The sequence below is a fragment of the Microcebus murinus genome, chromosome 9, assembly GCF_040939455.1.
Source record: "Microcebus murinus isolate Inina chromosome 9, M.murinus_Inina_mat1.0, whole genome shotgun sequence".
Taxonomy (NCBI): Eukaryota; Metazoa; Chordata; class Mammalia; order Primates; family Cheirogaleidae; genus Microcebus; species Microcebus murinus.
Window position 1 is genome coordinate 33,231,183 of NC_134112.1, and position 16,940 is coordinate 33,248,122.

Here is a 16,940-nt window from a genome sequence, read left to right on the forward strand (position 1 = left end):
TTTTCCTGGATAGAGCTGGAACCCATTCTACTAAGTGAAGTATCTCAAGAATGGAAAAACAAGCACCACATTTATTCATCAGCAAATTGGTATTAATGGATCAACACCTAAGTGTACATATAGGAATAACATTTATTGGGTGTCGGGCAAGTGGGAGTGGGGAGAAGGGGATGGGTATATACAAACATAATGAGTGAGATGTGCAATGTCTGGGGATGGTCATGCTTGAAGCTCTGACTTGAGGGGGGAGGGTGGCACGGGCAATATATGTAACCTTAACATTTGTACCCCATAATATGCTGAAATTAAAAAAAATGGAAAGAAAAGAAAAAAAAAAGATCATCGTCCAGCCCCGGCAGGGTGTTGTATCAAATTTTTGTCAGAGTTTAATTTCTTGGCTTCCAAAAAAGTCTTATGTCAGTTTCTGAGGTCATAGGGCAGGGCAAAACTCCATGGTTCTGGAATGAAGTTTGAAGGGGTCGAGGCTTGAGAGGAAGGCGGTACATATACTTTCACTAAGGCAGAACATTTGCTTTAAGCCTTGGGCTTTGCTGGTGACTGGTGAGTACCCAGGGACAAAGTCCCAGTGAAGAGGGGAAAGGACTCCCCAGGTAGTCACCTTCACTCAGTCTCATTTGTTACTCTGGAGGCCAGTGTGATTGGCCTTCTTCCCACATAGCCTTTGGGCAGCAGGTTACCCCTTCCTGACTGTCTTCTTTCAAAACTGCTCTAGGTATACAGTCTAATCTGATTTTACCTTTTTAAAGAATTTAATGGGTGACCTTATAGTAAGACTTATTAGGTTTCAGAAATCTCTAGAGATGGCCTTCACTGAATGCATTTCTATTTCATGCAAAAAAAGAAAGAAAGAAAAGAAAGAAAGAAAGAAAGAAAGAAAGAAAGAAAGAAAGAAAGAAAGAAAGAAAGAAAGAAAGAAAGAAAGAAGCACAAATTAAGACAAGTAGTGAGATATGAGATCAGAGGAAACTAACAGGGAGAGTTAGCAGACTCAGTCATGACATAAATCAAAGATGGAGATGTTTAACTTAGAGAACAGAAGAGAACTCAACTACATGAACCAAAAGAAAACATGCAAAGGTGGCCTGTTAAGTTAAATTTTCTGCTGTTTATCAACATGAATGTCTTCATCTCCCTTTTATTGACAGAGATGTCTCTCTGGTGAAATCATTTCAGTGACTAAGGAAGACTGAGTAATTTTCATCCCTGTCTTTGTCTAGGATGAAGGCCCTCTGGGACACACATCATTGTTTGCACTGCTTGGTTTGAGTGATGCAAGACCCAAGCAGCAACCTGCAACAGTGCTGGCCTCTCTGAATGCCTCGGGCCTTGTTCTAGACAGTATTTCTTTTTAGGCTAAGGAGTGGCAGGATGCCCACACTGCTTTATTCCCAGTACCAAATCAAACCTTCCTTAAGTGTTACTACATGTTAATAAACAGAGTCAGTGAAACTCACTTAAAAAGAATGACCTGTTTATGAAAGAAACTTTTTGAAAGACAGAATATTTTTCCCTATGGGCCAAAGGTTAGGCAGAAAAACAAAGAGCTCTTTTAAAGGCTTAAATCATGATGGAGGATGGATTCTGACTTTGTAACTACAAAAATAATGATACTTTTAGCTCCAACCTGCCTTGCTCCAGGGAGCTGTAAATATGCTTCACAGGCACCAGGTTGAGCCTTTCCAATTTTCTACCTCAATGCTATTTGAACTTTTTAAAGGGGTGGGGATGTTAGCCCCAATTTGTACACTAAGAAACTGAGGCAATAGAAATCTCAGTGATTTGTTCAATGCCACCAAATAACTTACAAGCGAAGTCAAGAATTGAGTAAACTGAAGCTGAATGTTTCTGTGGCATATGAACATCTGCCACCAGGACTAGTTGCCTTCTTTTTCTCTTATTATTTCCTTTTCTCTTTCCTCTTTGTCTTCTATTTTATGGTTCATTGATTCTTAGCTCTTGCCAATGAGTTGAATCCAGCATGAGTGTTGGCGCTTCCATCAGAAAGTCTATGTCGGTCTAGGAGGCAAAGAATCTATAGCTTGTTTTAATCAGCTTCGGCAGCTTGTTGTTATGACTTTGAACAATAAAATATTATTAGCAAAACTCATCTTGAAAACAACAACATTCTTTCATGCTAGCGTACCTTATATTTCTAGAAATACTACTATAAAGTACAGGTGACTTAAATGGCAGTGACTTACATTTGTCCTGATACCTGAAGTTGGAAATGCATTCAATACACCTAACCTACTGAACATCATAGATTAGCCTAGCCTATCTTAAATGTGCTCAAAACACATTAGCCTACAATTGAGCAAAATTAGCTTACACAAAGCCTATTTTATAATAAAGTGTTGAATATCTCATGGTAATATTGAATACTTATTGAAAGTGAGAAATAGAATGATTATATGGTACTTGTATGGTTGCTACTGACTGCACAGTGCTTTTGCACCATTGTAAAGTTGAAAAATCAAAAGTCAAAGCATCCTAAGTTGGGTACTGTCTGCAGAAAAATTTATATTTTAAAAATCTCCCGTGTTTGGCATTTTCCTAAAGAAACGCTGTCCAAATAGTTCTTAATTTTCCTCTGTCTGTCAAGTGTACTTTATTCACTTATTCCCTTTTTTATTAATTTGACAATTATTTGTTTTGAACTTACTTTTGGCATAGCATTTAGCTTTGTAATGAATATTTCACGGCAGATAAAAAAATCTTTCTTCTTTTTTAGATTTTTAAAAAATTAAATCTTTGATTTAAACTTTTCTTTTTTTTGAGACGGAGTCTCACTTTGTTGCCTGGGCTAGAGTGCTGTGGCATCAGCCTAGCTCACAGCACCCTCAAATTTCTGGGCTCAGGCAATCCTTCTGCCTCAGCCTCCCAAGTAGCTGGGACTACAGGCATGCCCCACCATGCCCAGCTAATTTTTTCTATATATTTTTAGCTGTCCAAGTAATTTCTTTTTATTTTTTAATAGAGATGGGGTCTTGCTCTTGCTCAGGCTGGTCTGGAACTGCTGAGCTCAAATGATCCACCCACCTTGGCCTCCCAGAGTGCTAGGACTACAGGCAAGAGCCATCACACCTGGCTGATTTAAACATTTTTTAATTTCACTTTTCTTTTTGAGACAGAATATTGCTTTGTGGCCTGGGCTACAGTGTAGTGGTGTCATCATAGCTCACTGCAACCTCAAACTCCTAGCTCAAGCAATCCTCCTGCCTGGGCCTCCCAAAGTGCTAGAATTATAGGAGTGAGCTACTGCACCCATCCATAAAAATTTTTAAATTTCTCAAGATAAAAAAATATTTAAATCCTTAAGTTTAAAGAATAAAGCCTATTTAAGGAATGGGAGCTGGTTTTTGTTGGTTGTTCTTCCTCAGTTAAAGAATTTTAAGTTAGCTTAATGGAAATGTGTCACTTTGAGTGACAAACCATTATTAATGTAGTCTGATTCTATTTTGAAATAGATTAATATGCCTTCTCTTGTGCACACCTTGGTAGAAAACCTTCCTTGAGTCAACCAAATACCTCATTGCCTTGGGAAGATTAGGTTTTTAGACAGGTTTAAGAGTAACAAAGGATCTATGTTCAGCCTTGACAAGACAGACAATAGGACCAAAATAATCACCAGAGACTAAAGTACTAAATGCTAAAACTTTCTATTTGAGAGAACTTTTTTTTTTTTGAGACAGAGTCTCACTCTGTTGCTGGGGCCTAGAGTGCCGTGGCGTCAGCCTAGCTAGGGTGGGACTCCGGGTGGGGACTCCTGAGAGTGCTGGTCCACATGGCATTCCCCAATTACTCTCTTCATATCTAGCATACTTCTGTCTCTTTTTGGCTGATGGGCCATTTTAATAGGATTATTGTAGGATAATTCCTCCAGTTCATTGTAGGATAATTCCTGTAACAACACAATTGCAACTTAGAGCTTCATCTTTATCTGGAAATGTTTGATATTAAAAAATTGTATTAGATTCAAAGTCAATTTGCATTATTTTGATGAAATTTAATATTACTCTTGTCAATGAAAGAAAGGAAGAATGGTACCACAATGATCAATTTCTGTGTATGCCCAAATGTCAACAGGGGTGCGAGGAAAGAGAAAGTTCCAGACTTTCTGAGCCTCAGTTTCCTCAACTGCAAAATAAATATAATAATTCACAACTAATTTAGGCTAAAGCTCAAGGGTGGCTCTCTTCTCTTTGCCATACTCTAAAATATTTATTAATTGTAGGTTCTTTTAATGAGACATACATATAAGGTTCAGAATTTTAAGAAACAAACATCGGGTAGAAGTTTTTTCAACAGAGTCCCTTTTATTTTATACTCAGGTAACATTAATTAATATCAGACATCATCGCCCATACTGGTTTCTCAGCCTTCTGCTGGTGAAGTTTTCTCCCCTTTGTTTCATAATGTTAAAGCAGTGAAAATCTTCTGCCCACCCTTCAATCTTGGGAAACAGACATGAAGTCATCCACAGGCCAGGTGCACAGTGAGTTCCTTGCTTCCCCCTGAGGAAAGGTGACCACCTCCTTCCTTTGTACTCAGATTAATCTGCAGTGATGGTATTCTGTTACAAACGCTTTGGTTTGCTTTCTCATTTGTGTCTCCTCTGCGAAATGAGCTTGGTAAAAACTCTCACGACACAGGGCAAAACAAAGACTGCAGCAGTTGCATACTTTCTACCCCTCCTTTTATTTTATATAAATTATCTCTTGAGAATGGAATGGCCCAAGCCTTGGGATATTAGGCATTCAGGTGATGTCAAGCCCATCCTTGTCATACACAAAGGGAGAATTGTCACATGACAAACAGCTAGGAAGCCTTGACCTATGAGGATATATTTATATATATAAATTCTGTGACAGTCTTGCTGGGAGCAACATTCTAGGGTAACCATGAGGATCAAATGTGCTTCTATGTGTTGGGGGGCCTGGGAGAGATCTGCCCTTCCCTTGTGTGTTGTAACTTTCCCCCGCTGACCCCAGAGGAGAGAGGTGGTTTTAGATCACAACGAGGAGCTTGTTTTCCTACCTAAAAATGGTTCCCTTTTCTGAGGACTACTGGAGCAGAATGGCTGCTATAACGAGAAGGAATATTATCCTGGCGCTGTCTCAGCAGTCGCAGGTCACCCATCTCAGAGTGTGTGGCAGGAGGAAAACCAGACAGATTCGGCCAGAAACCCCCACCACGCCAGCGGTGCTCAGTCAGTGCCAAGAATAATTCTGCAAATGGCTTGCTAAACCACACCCCTTGTGCTGGTCTTTCTACCCTACAGGTGCTTTCATCAGCTCTAGAAACTTCCAGTAGTCTCAAAGGAGACAGGAGTGGGAGCTTGGGGGAAAGTCTTTCAATGGAGCCAAATGAGAATTTCCCAAAATGTAGGTTTTCCAGCTTAAATCTTAAATCACATACTGGCTTAAAACATACTGCTACTTCTTAATGCATAAAAGATTTATTCTAACTTACTCATGTATCTTCAAAGGAGGGAATTCTTTTTATGTGTTGACATTGTTCAAAATTAGCCAGGAGCTTAGTCTGTAATCACCATTCCATCAGGGTAAAACAGATAATGATAGTCTTAGTACCTGATTCAAGACTTACCTTCCTGAATTTTAATGAGGGACAGGAGCTTCATCATACATGTTACTGCTACTACACGCTGGGCAAGGAGTGTGGACCAACTGTATCATAATTAAGGTACCAATGACTTTGACCGTTCCTTGAACTAATGTCAACAATGAATTAAATCTATTCTATATATACTCAGTTCTTGTTGGATGTTTTCCCCTTTAATGATGGATGACCTCGGCATTTGGCTGTCCCTGGCATTAGTTCCTCTATCTATGTTTATAGAATACTCACGTGCAGAAAGAGCATCGCCATTCCCATCATATAATATAAATTGAAGGGCAAGTTAATTTTATACTAGTGTAAGAAATATCATGTTTCTGTTATTTGCTTAAGTCAAATTGAGCCTATGTTCCCATTCTGTAAGACACATGGGAACTTCCATCTCTGTCACCTGGAATTCTTTACCTGGCCCCAGGATCATATGAAGATCTCAGGGCCACTCATAGTCTGGAGCATTTAAGGAAAGCCCTGTGGTCTTTTGAGTTTCTAGTACTCACTACTGGTATTTTAATTATCTTAGAGGGCAAGTAGTGTGACTGCCTTTAGGTCAAGCTTGAACATGGGCTTTGACAAGAGGAGGTGTCCTACTAAGCTGTACTGCAGAGACCAGCAAAGCCTTCACCCCTTCCTAATCCTGAGAGGAAATTGTCAAAATCTTACGTCTCCTTCTGATGCCCACATCTTCAACTCCAACCCCATTCTACCATCCCCTCTACCGCTCTGACTCTCTGGCATAATTCCCCAGAATCAGTCAAGTCTCCTATACATAAACATCCAAGGACAGTGAGGAGAGGTAGGGTGTTGTTTGGGCATTGATTTTGGAATACCAGGCAATGCTACATTAAGCCCTGTGCAACACAGAATCTCCAAGGCAAGGAAAGGAAAGCTGTGACCACTCTCTTACTATAAGAAAGAGAAGCGTGTCCACCAGAAGGATCAGGGTGGGAGGCTGGAGAGAGCCCTGTGGGTGGTGCAGGGCAGCAGGGCATGATGATGCACCATTGCAGGGGCAGGGTGGTGGCGGTGGCAGAGAAAGCAGGAAAACTAGCCTTTCTGCCTGATCCTTCATCCAAAGCCAAAGCTGTAAGCTGTCAGGAGAGGAGGCAGCAAAGTGTGTAGCCTACAAAGCACAGGTACAGTGGTACAGTCTCGTTGCTGCTGGGGGAAGACTAAAAGACAAAAGCTTCTACTGTGGGGCACAAAATGCCCCAGGTCAGAATCCCATACTGGGTAGGATATGCCACTAGAATCTCTTATTGCTAGGGGAGGGCAAGAAGTCTCACTACACACATAAAGCAGAGCTGGGCTGTCATGGGAAGGAGGGTCAGGGACACTCAAAAAGTGGCTGAAGGCTCCCAGATTATACCACCCCAAAATATGCCTCTTTCGTATGGATTATTTTGACCTAAAGGTCATTGAGAACCAGTAGATGCAGGAAAAGCTCTAAAAACAGGGCAGAATTTTCTTTTTGTAAATTTACATTTTTATTTTATTGTATTTTCATTTCAGACTATCACGGGGGGGGGGTACAAATGCATTGGTTACATAAATTGCCTTTGCACTGCCTGAGACAGAGCTACCAGTGTGCCCACCCCCACACACATGCACTACATCCATTAGGTGTGGATTTATCCATCCCCTTCTCACCCTCCGACCTGCCCAACACCCTATGAATGCTATTCTCCATATGTGCACATTAGCATTGATCAATTAGTACCAATTTAATGGTGAGTATATGTGGTATTTGGTTTTTCATTCTTGTCATACTTCACTTAGAAGAATGAGCTCTAGCTCCATCCAGGATAATACTATACATAGTTCACCATTTTTTTGATGGCTGAGTAGTACACCATGCTATACATATGCCACATTTTATTAATCCACTCATGTATTGATGGGCACTTGGGTTGTTTCCACATCTTTGTAATTGTGAATTGTGCTGCTGTAATGGAATAGTACTGAGAACCCAGGTATAAAACCATCCTCATATAGCCATCTGATCTTTGACAAAGCAGACAAAAACATACACTGGGGAAAAGACTCTCTATTCAATAAATGGTGCTGGGAAAGTTGGATAGCCAAATGTAGAAGATTGAAACAGGATCCGCACCTCTCACCTCTCACAAAAATCAACTCACTAGTCATAATAGACTTAAACCTAAGGCATGAAGCCATAAGCATTCTAGAAGAAAATGTTGGAAAAACTCTTATAGATATCAACCTAGGCAAAGAAATTATGAAGAAGACCCCAAGAGCAATCACAGCAACAATAAAAATAAATAAATGGGATCTGATCTAATAAAAAGCTTCTGCACAACCATCACCAGAGCAAACAGACAACCTACAGAATGGGAGAAAATTTTCGCATGCTGCACATCTGATAAAGGGCTGATAACTAAAATCTTTATAGAACTCAGGAAAATCAACAAGAAAAACAACCCCATTAAAAAGTAGGCAAAGGACATGAACAGAAATTTTTCAAAAGAAGATAGACTAATGGCCAAAAAACATATGAAAAAATGCTCAACATCTCTAATCATCAGGGGAATGGAAATCAAAACCACAATGAAATGTCACTTAACTCCAGTGAGAATGGCTTTTATCAAAAAGTCCCAAAACAACAAATGTGAGTGTGGATGAGGAGAGATAGGAACACTCATACACCGTTGGTAGGACTGCAAACTAGTACTGTGTTTCCCCGAAAATAAGACCTACCCATAAAATAAGCCCTAGCAGGATTTCTAAGCATTTGCGCAATATAAGCCCTACCCCCAAAATAAGGCCTAGTGATGGGCGTGGCTACGCAGCGTATCTGCACAACCCATGCATTTCGTCATGGAGTGGTAAAGAAGATGAGCAGCCCTTCTCATCTGTCCCATGAGAGCTCTATTGCTCGACATGAGAGACTGGGGCCAATGGTTCTAAAGGAAATAGAGTCACAAGAAATTCAGGATGGACTTTGGGGTTTGGAGAGTTATGATGATGTTCCAGAAGACGACTTAATCATATTTGAATAAATGTAGATTGTTGTACCATACTTAAAAAAAATAACACATCCCCTGAAAATAAGCCCTAGGGTGTCTTCTTGAGGAAAATTAAATATAAGATCCTGTCTGATTTTCGGGGAAACACGGTACAACCTCTATGGAAAGTAATATGGAGATACCTCAAAGAACTAAAAATAGAACTACCATTTGATCCAGTAATCCTACTACTGGGTATCTACCTAAAGGAAAAAAAGACATTGTGTAAATTTACATTTATAAAGAAAATTTCCATTTGTCAAGGGGTTTATTTCTCTGGGAGACAAGGACCAGGAAAAGGAAGTGTATAACCACTCTTTAAAAAAGTTTTATATTTCAGCATATTATGGGGGTACAAATGTTAAGGTTACATATATTGCCCATGTCGCCATCCCCTCTTGAGTCAGAGCTTCAAGCATGACCATCCCCCAAATGTTGCAGATGTCACTCATTATGTTTGTATAGACCCATCCCCTCCTCCCCCCTCCCACCCTCCTGACACCCGATAAATGTTTTTCCTATATGTCCACTTAGGTGCTGATTAATTAATACCAATTTGCTGGTGAGTACATGTGGTGCTTGCTTTTCCATTCTTGAGATACTTCACTTAGTAGAATGGGTTCCAGCTGTATCCAGGAAAACACAAGAGGTGCTATATCACCATTGTTTCTTAAAGCTGAATAGTACTCCATGGTATACATATACCACATTTTATTAATTCACTCATGTATTGATGGGCACTTTGGTTGTTTCCACAACTTTGCAATTGTGAATTGTGCTGCTATAAGCATTTGAGTGCTGGTGTCTTTTTCATAAAGCGACTTTTGATCTTTTAGGTAGATGCCCAGTAGTGGAATTGCTGGATCAAATGGTAGATCTACTTGTATCACTTTAAAGTATCTCCATATTGCTTTCCACAGAGGTTGAACTAGTTTGCAGTCCCACCAGCAGTGTAGGAGTGTTTCTATCTCTCCGCATCCATGCCAACATTTATTGTTTGGGGACTTTTCGATAAAGGCCATTCTTACTAGAGATAAGTGATATCTCATTACAGTTTTGATTTGCATTTCCCTGATGATTAGACATGTTGAGCATTTTTTCATATGTTTGTTGGCCATTATTCTGTCTTCTTTTGAGAAGTTTCTGTTTATGTCCTTTGCCTACTTTTTGATAGGGTTGTTTGATTTTTCCTTGCTGATTTTCCTGAGTTCTTAATTATCCATGGAGAAGGCACTGACTGAATCAGAACGACAAATCTTACCAAGCAACCTTTGTTTACAATACTTTTCCTGGTCATTTTCCCATCACTTGCCATCTCCCTCCTCCCTAGAAAGCCCAAGCTCCCTTTCCTTTGTTCAGCCCAAAATGGTAGACAAGCCTCAGTCATCTGGCGGATGCCTAGAGACACATTGTTTTCTTTGTGAACTCCCTTGCATATGTATACATTCATAATTAAAACTGTTTTTATCTCTTGTTAAAAAAAAAAAAAAGAAAAAGAAAGAGAAGAGTCCCTGTTTAATGAGAGCAAAATCAATTATCCTGTCAATTAACTTGTCATAATTGTAAATGTCACATTGGGTCCGTAATCACCGAGAGCAAAAACTAGATGTGACTGAGAAACATAAACTCAGAGGGAAGAGGAGCATATTGGGCTCCTATTATATGCTGGATGCTGGGACACACAGAGGTGTTTCATGTTTCATTTAACTCTCACAATAGGCCCACTAGGAAGGCATCATTATTCCCATTTCCAGAGAAGAAATCAGGGGCCCAGAAAGATTAAGTGACTTGCTGTGATAGACATCCTGGCCTGCTAAAAACACGCTCCTTCCCCCTCCTCCCTTGTCCCTCTCCATTGTGGAGGCTGGAAGAGCTAAAGAGTCACTTCCTGAACCTCCCTTACTGCCAGGGGTGGCCCTGGGACACAGTGTTAGGGACACAGTTGGGAGGGTGATGGGAACTTCTGGGGGAGCTTCCCCTTACCCCCTTTTCCCTATTCTTCCAATCTTGAGGATGCCCATTTGTCTTTGGGCAGCTTGCACATGTATGATGCTCAGTAGCTTCCCCCCCCCCCCAAAAGTCCCTAATGCTTTTTTGGTGACGTTCATTAGCTCGTGTTCTCTATTCTGTCTGGAGTGGCCTGTACTCCATCCCCCCATGCGCCAGGCCTGCCCATACTTCTGGCCACAGCACAACTATTGCCTCTTTGCTTGTAACCTGAAGCACTGTGATTCCACAACACAGTATCTGCACCTCCTTTGTAGTTCTTGTTTAACCTCGAGCTGAAGTTGTATGTCTCCATCTTTGCTTTTCTCTGCTGTCATATATGGCTTTCTAAGCAGGGCCTATGTGTATGTTTCTATCCCCCAGAAAGCCTAGCTTAGTGCCTGAAATATAGTAGTGTTCAATCAATATTTTTTGAGTGAATAAAAGAGACTCTCAGGGCACATATGATTTTGGAGACCACCAGTAAGAGAGTATCTTACACACTGGTCCTACCATAGTGAAGCATGCTGCATGAACGCCAAGCATTGCCTCCCTCCAGACTTGGGTAATATGAGATCATTTATTGTGTTTTTCATAAGCCACTATTTTGGGGCGTAGTATATGGTTTAGAGCTAAAAATCCACTTTTTTCCTGATATACTCTCCAAGGCCATAACGCTATCTGACTCTAAAACCCAGTAGACCACACAGCTAACAACACTGGGCACCTAAACATTTAGACAGTACTGAACTACCTATAAGTGGGCAGAGAACATCTTTGTTTTGAACAAGACTGGAGAATAAATTGAGTAGGTATTAGTAGGTATTAAGATATTATTAGAAAGGGGGAACATCCCCAAGACAGCACTAAGGCTTAGTAGAACACGTGTATGATGGTGATGGAAGGGAGGAAGGTGTGACTTCTCTCACTGTAGTAGGATAATGATTTCAATTTATCAAAATTTATGGGAACAGGTCAGTATAGGCATCTTCTGGCTGAGGGAACCATCATTTTCAACAAGGTTATATTTCTGAGTTTGAGTGTTTTGTTTTTAACTCAGATGGAAGTAGAGGGAGGATCTCAATGTCTTTCATCAAGACCTATGGCTGCCCCTGACATAGAAGGGTAGGAGAAAGCAGCCAGTTCATTCACACTTGCAGCTGCTTAGAATACCTACTAATTTACAGATCTTTGGAGAGTAATTAGAGACCTGTGGTTCAAAGTCCAGTAGTTTTCTCCATCTAAATTCACTATCAATGTGGATAGAAAGTGAACTGGAAAACATAGTCGAATTCATTTGGGGCATGTAGTAAATAATTATATGTGGGTTGAGAGGGCGACAGAGTCTTTGATAAAGAAAAGAAAGGTTGTAAAGTGGGTGCTATGTACTGAATTGCATCTCCCCAAATTTGTATGTTGAAGCCCTAACTTCCCATGTGACTATTGGAGATAAAGCCTTTAAGGAGGAAATTAAAGTTAAAGTCATAATGGCGAAGGCCTAATCTGATAAGATTAATGTCCTTAGAAGAAGAGGAAGAGAGAGAGATCTCTCTCCACAACACGCAAGAGGAGAGGCTCATGTGAGCACACAGCAAGAAGGCAGCCGCCTGCAAGCCAGAAACCCTCACTAGAACCCAACCCTTTTGGCACCCATGAACTTGAACTTCCAGAACTGTGAGAAACACATGTTAGTTGTTTAAGCCACCTAATCTATGGCATTTAATTATAGCAGCTGGAGCTAAGATATGGGGTGTTTTCATAAGAACAACAACGAGGGTTTTATTTATTTTTATTTATTTTTATTTTTTTTTTTTTTGAGACAGAGTCTCACTTTTGTTGTCCAGGCTAGAGTGAGTGCCATGGCGTCAGCCTAGCTCACAGCAACCTCAAACTCCTGGGCTCAAGCAATCCTACTGCCTCAGCCTCCCGAGTAGCTGGGACTACAGGCATGCACCACCATGCCCGGCTAATTTTTTTTGTATATATACTTTTAGTTGGTCAATTAATTTCTTATTTTTAGTAGAGACGGGGTCTCGCTCAGGCTGGTTTCGAACTCCTGACCTCGAGCAATCCGCCCGCCTCGGCCTCCCAGAGTGCTAGGATTACAGGCGTGAGCCACCGCGCCCGGCCAACGAGGGTTTTAAATTTGAGGAATTCATGGGGGTACCATGGACTGTTGGTTTTATGTTTCTGAAAATAAGACATTTCTTAATTTTTTAAAATATTGATTGGTTGGTTTGTTTGTTACCCTGGGAGTTACCTGGTCAGGGAGGTTCAAGGGAAACAGCAGCGTCAAGGGGCTCCAAGACGTGTTTGCACACCCAGTTGTCTTTGCAATTTATTTCTCCTTCAAATCGGCTCAGAAAAACAGTAAAAGAACTCTAAGGCCATTTCCCCTCCACAGCTCCATGCAAAACAGCTTTGGCAGTAGAACTGCCTTTAATTGGAATCAGTGTTCTCACTGGCCTGCGTATTGGTCATATATGTGATCAAATGACCACCACCAGTCCCTGCTTTAGGGCAAATCTGATATCCTCAGAGGTATAAAAATCTGACAAACCAGAGGTCTTGAACAGCAGGGTTTTGATATGACCATATTACTACCATATACTTATAATATTTGTCTTTAAGTTAGCTCATCTTTTAAAATTATGTACATTTCAAAAACAATATCTGAATTAATGGGACTGGTGGAATAGTTATATTTTTTCATTACATATTAAAACAAATATGTAATTGCTGAAATAAAAATGTAGACAATCCTTGTCACCTGAACCTATTTTACATTCTATCAGGGATACTTGGGGAAATACCGTCAAAGCCCTGAGGAGTTTTGGTTGAAAACCCACGTGTGTAAATCTGGTGTAATGCCTTCCAAATACACAGAAATTAAATGAACTTTGTGTGAATGAGCTAGGTCCTATGGCAGCCTTTGGGACTAGGAAAGTTTCAATCACAGAAATGATTAAAGCAAAGGCTGTAGCAGTTTGGAACAGTTTTGGAATTTCTCAGACTTGACTAGAGCCATGATCCTCAAAGTGGGGTCCCTGGAGCAGCAGTATCAGCATCTTCTGGAACTATTAACAGTTAGAAATGCATCTGGAAATCTGGCAGCAGGGCCCAGCAATGTGTGTTTGAACCAGCCCTCCAGGTGGTTCTGATGCATCCCCAAGTGTGAGAACCACTGGCTTAGGGGACACTTTCAGGGGGGCTTCTGTTCAGTATTGATATCTTTCAGCTCAGCTACCAAATAGGGCTTTTGTAATTACAGAATGATTGAGGGTAAATTCTGTAAGAGGGAAGGATCACAGCGTGCAATAGTGCTTGCTCAATTTCAGTGCATGGATCAACGGCTGACAAATTAAGAACCTAATTTGACCTTCCATCCTCATTTGGTTCATTGTGAAAAACTGCTGCTCATTACAGCTTGACAAGTGAACAATGATGCATGCATGTGAGCAAAGTGTGCTGATGCTGAGAAGTTGATGGGAGAAGTAGCAGCGACTATCAGCTTCCTATCAGCTGACTAGTGAAGGTCATGGTGGGACGAATGGCCTATGTTAAAGGAATAGTCTGACTCTGAGTTGCCTGGATGTCCTCTGTTTTCTGATCTCTCCTGTTTCTCAAACACAATGACATCCTAGTGTGATTACACTATCCTGATGCAGCAGTCAGTGCTGGCTCACTTGCCCGAGTTGTATTTTTCCTTTCTTGCATGCTGGCAGTAGTCAGTTTTGTGCCACTGCCCACTGCTTCTTTGTGTGAGTCAGATCTCATTTGTCAAAGCCAATTATGGCTTTGACATGGTTCCATTCTCCCAACAGTGACTCATGGAGCATTGGGCAGGTGACCCACTTCTGGCCAATAAATTGCAAAGGCAAAGCTGCTGGTGGGTTTCGGTGAAAGTTCTTTCTGTTTTCAGTAAGAGATGCACAAGGGGAAAATGACCTATGCTTTTGGATGTCGGTGTGGGAGGATGTGGTGCTTGGAGCTGAGACAACATTCTTGGTACTGCAAAGACATCTCAGCCAGCAACTGAGGATAGCAGAGTCCAGAGAATGAGGGAAACTGAGCCCCAATAATGTCGCCGAGCCATTGAATTAACCATCCCTGGAGCTGCTGGTATGAGGACTTTGGTTATAGGGGTTAATAAATGCCCTTCAGCCTAGGATTTAAGTATTTATTATTTAGTGCAAGTATTGCCTGAGTTAGAGTTGTCTCTGAAATCCAGGAGGTAGCATCAAGGTAAGGCAGTGGCGTCAGTAGCATGAATTCCTAGGAGAGAGCCTAAGCCCTAAGTTCTAGAGCACAGCAAAATCAGAAATCCATAGGAAAAGCCAGATATTGAAGATAATAGCTAAAAATCACGTATAGGACAAGTCAGCAAAATTGTGATGAATGATTTGCTTGCCAGCAATCAGAGCTCATGGCATGTATTTAACCTTTCAAGGTATCAAGAAATGAATGATGTATCAGCCTAAAGGGCCAGCAGTGTCCTGGGGGCATTCCCAGGATCAGGAATCCTTTGGTTATCCAGATGTACTGAATTTCCTCCCTGGCCATCCATCCCGTGAGCCCCTGTGCCAGGACTGCTGTGTTTCAGACCTTTTCTGCTAACCTTGGCAGCTGCTTTTCTTTCTTCTACAGTTTACTGAATAGTTCCAAAATTTACATATTTCAGTTCTTGCTCTTTACCACATAGTAGTGCAATTCTTAAACTTTTTGGACATCCTGAACCTTGGAAAACAGACTTAGCCGCAAAATACTGGAAAAGAACAATTACGTTGGTTTCTGGCATTTTTGAGTCAACATTGCCATCTAGTGGCAAAATATTCCTTAAAACTCTGTGTGACTTGAAACTATTTTCAATCGTGATTGGACATTTGGTGTCAAGGATTTTCAAATGGAAAAACTTTCAGCAAGAAGAAACCTCAATGATGGTTCAATTTAAATATCTTATTTTGAACACAAGGAAATTGAGACCTAGGGAAAGTCATATGATAAGCAGTGACTAATTTAGACCCACTAAATTAATTATTCAGGTAATAGCCTGTGGTTCCTGATTCACAGACTATGACCTTATTTTCCTCCTGCAGAAATTCTTAATTATTTGCTCTTAGGATTTTGGCTGATCACTCAGTTTTTCTCCCTTAAGTTTAAAAAAAATCCTTACCCAATTTAGTCACTTCCTCGTGGTAATTACAAAACAAAACGAAAACAGATAACAAAAATCAGTTTCAAATGTACTGAAGGTTATGTATTATTTTCCAAGGTTATGTATTATTTTCCCTGTCTTTGACATGCTTGTTTTACCTCTTTTATCAAGTCTTTCTCAGTGACTTATCAGTCTACGAACATTTCTTCCTCTCTTTCCTGTATGTCAATACAGTAATATTCGTTTCCTTCTGTGCAACATAGCAATAGTTACACAGTTTTGAGCAGGTCTGGGGTAGAGTCGGAGATTCTGAACTTGCACCAAGCTTCCCAAAGATGCCAAAACATCTCGGGGATCACACTTGAAATTGTAAGTCTTTATAGAACCAAGAATACATTCTCCGTAACTCAGAATCTTGCTTTGGAATGGATCAAAATCTGTGTGTTTTGTTGAGTATATGAGGAGCATAGGGAAAATTCATTTGCCTTAAGCAGCATCTTTTTTTTTTTTTTTTTAGTTGCCATGGAGGTCACATGCCACGTGAAACTACTGCTGCTTGTGCTGCTTACCCAGACAAGGTCAAAGAATTTCCCTGCTCTCCATGAAGACCACTGACCCCCTCCAGGGAGTCCGTGATAACCACGCTGGCAAATGTCCTCCCAGCAGTGATCCTAGGCTAGCCCATTGTATTAAAGTTCTAAATTTGGTCACACATTTGAATCACCTGGGAAGCTTAAAAACATCCTGATGTGTGGGTCCTAGCCCTGGAGATCAAACTTTTAAAAGCTTCCCAGGTGACTCTAATGGGCAGCAAGCCTAAACCTAAATGGGCCGAAAAGACGCCAACTGGTCCCTCCCCTCCTCTCCTCTCTTATCACCAGTTCCGTCTGAAACAGTCTGCTTGAGATGGGATTCAGCTCCGAGCTGCTCTGGCTGTTAATCCTTCTCTCAGGCCCCTTTTCCCCATCTATACCCCCCTGGGACAGGCAAGCTTTCTGGAACAAGTCTAGGCCCTTCCTGAAGTTCCCAGGGCTTGGTGGACTTCATATCACATTTTAATGTCACACCCACCTGCTCTCCTCTAGGCCAGCTGAAGTCATGTGATAAGGCCACTGCAT